Genomic DNA, 4,576 nt, shown 5'->3' with positions numbered 1-4,576 from the left:
GGTTTTAAAGAAGAAAGGGAGGAAGTGTGATAGAGAGGTAAGGGGCAAGAACTCCAGCGTTTAAGGCTTGACCAATTTGTCCATGTCAACCAGATATTCTAAATTAATCCAGTCCCATTTGCCTGCATTTGGCCCATGTCCCTGTAAACCCTTCCTATTCACATATCCATTCAGATGCTTTTTAAATGTTGTAATTGTACCAGCTTCCACCACCTCCTCTGGCAGTTCGTTCCATATACACACCACCCTATACATGAGAAGGCTACCCCATAGGTGCCTTTTAAATCTTTCCCCACTCAGCTTAATTGTATGCCTTCTAGTTTTGGACTCCCCTACCCTGGGGAAAAGATCTTGGCTATTCACCTTATCCATGACCTTCATGATTTTCCAAACTTCTATAAGGTCACCCCTCAGTGTCTGATGCTCTACAGAAAATAGCCCCAGATGGTTCAGCCTCTCCCAGTAGCTCAAACCCTTCAACCCTGGCAATATCCTTGTAAATCTTTTCCAAAGCCTCTCAAGTTTCACACCATCTTTCCTATAGCAAGGAGATCAGAATTGAATGCAGTATTCCATAACTGGTCTGATCAATGTCCTACACTGCTGCAAAATAACCTCCCACCTCCTATACTCAATGCACTGACCAATAAAGGTAAGCATACCAAACGCCTTCTTCACCACCCTGTCCACCTGCGACTCCACTTTTAAGAAAACATCAACCTGTAACCCAATGTCTCTTTGTTTGGCAACACTCACCAGGACCTTACCATTCAGTGTATAAGTCCTACCCCCATCTTGCCCTATCAAAATGCACACCTTGCATTTATCTAAATTAAACTCTATCTGTAAGTTGCTCCAGTTTTACATATAACCCCTGTGTTCACTGATCTATGTAGCTCCCATGTTGATTTTAAGCTCTCATTTTCACCCCTCATTCAGCCATATCTGCAATTTCTTCCACCTCCACAACTCACCAGAATCAACCAATCATGGCCACTTGAGCATCCTGGATATAATTGTTCCACCATTGGTATCTGTGCCAGCATTTGACCAGGCCTTAAACTTTGGAGTTCTTTCCCCTTGCCTCTCTATCACTCTTCCTCCATTTTTTCTTTAAAACCTAATCTTTGTCGAATCTGACCATTGTCTAATCTAAACTCTTCTGTAGTTTGGAGTCTTGTCTTATAATGCATCAGGGATGTTATATTGGGTTAAATATGCTGCATGAATGTAACTGAAAAAAATTGTAGATGCTGTGAATCAGGAACAAAAACAGAAGTCGCCGGAAAAGCTCAGCAGGTCTGGCAGCATCTGTGAAGGGAAAAACACAGTTCATGTCACCGGACCCGAAACGTTAACTCTGTATTTTCTTTCCCAGATGCTGCCAGACCTTGTGTGGGTTAAGTCGATTAGCCAGCCTCAAACCCAAGAATGAAAATTTCGGATGAAATACTGCAGATTGCAGTAAGAACAGAAAATGCTGAAAATATTCAGCAGGTCAAACTCTGAACAGAGAAACTGAGATAGCGTTTCAAGTTGGTGACCTTTCACTACAAGTGGAAAAAAGTGTTAGGCAAGTATGACAACAGGGAAAGTGGTGGAAGAGGGCAGGAGAAATTAAATAACAAAAGGGGTGACAGTGGAAATGAAAAGGAGATGGTAAACCACAAGTAAACAAAGGTGAGTGAAGATTAGGCATCAATGGAAATTCATCAGACAGCTGCCACCTGAAAAAGTTGGTGTAGAGATTATCATCTCAATTCGTTCAATTTAAAGTTGAGTCAAGAAATGCTTAAGCAAAAGATGAAGTGCTGTTCTTTGAGCTACACTGGAATGATGTGGAAGACTGAGGACAGGGAGATCAGAATAGGAATAGGATGGAAAATTAAAGTGACAGGCACACATGAACCTGGAGTCACCCTTGCAGACTGAGTAGAGGTAACCCCTTCACCAATGATGGTTAAGCATTCAGCTACCTGTGTTCTAAGCCCTTGAATGCACTTCTTAAACCTACCTCACTTTTCTCCTCTAAGTAATCTTTAAATAAATTTTATTTTACCAAGTCTTTAGTCACTTGTTCTAACGTATCCTTACGTAGCTCAGTAAAATTCCTTGGGAATGCCTTGGGATGCTTTACTCCATTCAAGGCATTATATAAATACAGACTTTTGTTGGATAATTAGGGGAGTCTCATTTCAGTCAATCACCTATCTAGGCTTAGTAACTCTTCCTAGCCAGTAAACCCCACCTAGGAATTATTTATAATCAATAGTTTCACAGAAATATTTTGCAAAACAAAGAGATATAGATGAAATAAATGTAAAGTTAATCAGTTATTTCTAATCATTTTCTGATTTGTTCCTTTATTTAATCTATTAAATGTTTACTCTACCATTAATTTAAATGTTTCAGATACAATACAATACTTGCACTTTGAACATTCATTGTTGATATAAAGTACAACATAGGAAATTAACTTGGATTTGACTCCTCCCTGCTCAAAAGCCATCTAGTGGCGATTTCATCATAGGCTTCAGACTAAGACTCTACAGATAAAAAACTGTATAAGATCGGCTGATACAATCAGCAGATAAATACCATAATGGGTCTTTTTTCACCTTATTCTGACTCCATATGTATTGAAATATTGAATTCCTTAATCATAACAAACCTATCATATTTGATGAAAAAAATCAGCTTAACAGTTTGATAGCTTTAATATAACGCACTTTGTACTATCAAGCCAATTTATAAAACATATTTTGACATAACACCATTGTGTATACAAGTCAACTCAATCCCTCCAATGAACTTCAGACTTTAACTCTGGACTCTCAAGAATAGTTGCAGCACAGAAGGTCATTTGTCTTGTCGTGTCTGTGTCAGTTCTCTGCAAAAACAACTCCACACCCTTTCCCATCCAATTTATTTCCTGTTTAGTTGCTTATCCAATGCCCCTTTGAAAGCTATAATATTACACAGTGTGGCTCAATGGTTAGCAGTACCATCTCACAGCACCAGGGACCTGGGTTCAATCCTACCCTTGGGCGACTGTCTGTGTTGAGATTACACATCCTCTCCACGTGGTCCAGTTTCATACTGTTCCTCCAGTGTAGAAACAGGCCATTCGGCCCAACAAGTCCACACTGCCCTTCCAAAGAGCCTCCCACCCATGCCCATTTCCCTACCCCCGCATTTCCCATGTCTAACCCACCTTGACCTAAACATCCCTGGGCACTACGGGCAATTTAGCATGGCTGATCCACCTAGCCTGCACATCTTTGGACTGTGGGAGGAAACCCACGCAGACACAGGGGGAATGTGCAAACTCCACACAGACAGTCGCCTGAGAGTGGAATTGAACGCGGATCGCTGGCGCTGTGAGGCAGCAGTGCTACCTACTGAGCCACTGTGCCATGCTTGCACATTTGTGTAGGTTAGGTGGATAGGCTGTGCTAAATTGCCCATAATGTACAAGGATGTGTAGGTTAAGTGGATTGGCCATGGGAAATGCAGGGTCTCAGGAATAGGGTAGCAGGCTGGGTGAGGGTGAGATGCTGTTTGGAGGGCCACTGTGGAGTCAATAGGCCAAATGGTCTGCTTCCACACTTTAGGGATTGTAAATGAATCTACCTGCAACAGACAGTGTATTGTTTACGCTTGCTGTGTAAGAAATTTTATTGTTTTTATTAACGATTTTTCCTTTGTTCGGTGTTCATCATCAGCACATATTCCTTAATCCCATCAGACCAAAATAACCTGAATCACCTTCATTTCCATTTTGGCGAACATTTTGATAGCCATGCAAATCACTACTGGGAATTTTTGTTTACTTCTCAGCCCTCCTCTCAGGCTCTTCCCCTTTCTGTCATCTAGAAGGCATCTTTCACTGCTGGGTTCCTTGTGTAGGCTGAGATTTGGTGACCTCCCATATCATCACTATCTTGAGGGGTGATTACTGAGAAATCCTTGGAATCTATCCCAATCATATTTGCTATTAGATTCATAATTGAGGGGTGTTTAATCTCAGTATGTGGCCCATGTTTAACAAATATTAATTCTCACTGTTACAAATAAATTTTACATTTATTTTGATTACATTACTGTTCTAACATTATTGCGAATTATTGCTTGTTTAAATGGTATCTTGAGGCTTTATTCTCTTAATAAGTCTCTTTTTTGTCTATTTTGAAAACAAAAGGTTATTGGTTGCTTACCAGATTATAACAAAGTTGGTGGTATGGTTTGGGATCATACTGCCTTTTCTGATGAAGGGTCTAGGCCCGAAACGTCAGCTTTTGTGCTCCTGAGATGCTGCTTGGCCTGCTGTGTTCATGCAGCTTCACACTTTGTTATCTTGGATTCTCCAGCATTTGCAGTTCCCATTATCTCTGACCATCAGACAATAATCTGCCTTCCTGTTTTTGTGGCCAAAGTGGATAGCCTTACATTTATCCACATTATTTTGCATTTGCCTGTATTTGCCCACTCAGCCCGCCTGTCCAAGTTAACCTACAGCCTCTTAGCATCTGCCTGAGAGCGCACACTGCCATCCAGCTTAGCGTCAGCTGCAAAT

This window comes from Stegostoma tigrinum, chromosome 14, assembly GCF_030684315.1.
Source record: "Stegostoma tigrinum isolate sSteTig4 chromosome 14, sSteTig4.hap1, whole genome shotgun sequence".
NCBI lineage: Eukaryota > Metazoa > Chordata > Chondrichthyes > Orectolobiformes > Stegostomatidae > Stegostoma > Stegostoma tigrinum.
The sequence above is the reverse complement of the archived record's forward strand: the minus strand, read 5'-3'. Positions refer to the sequence as shown.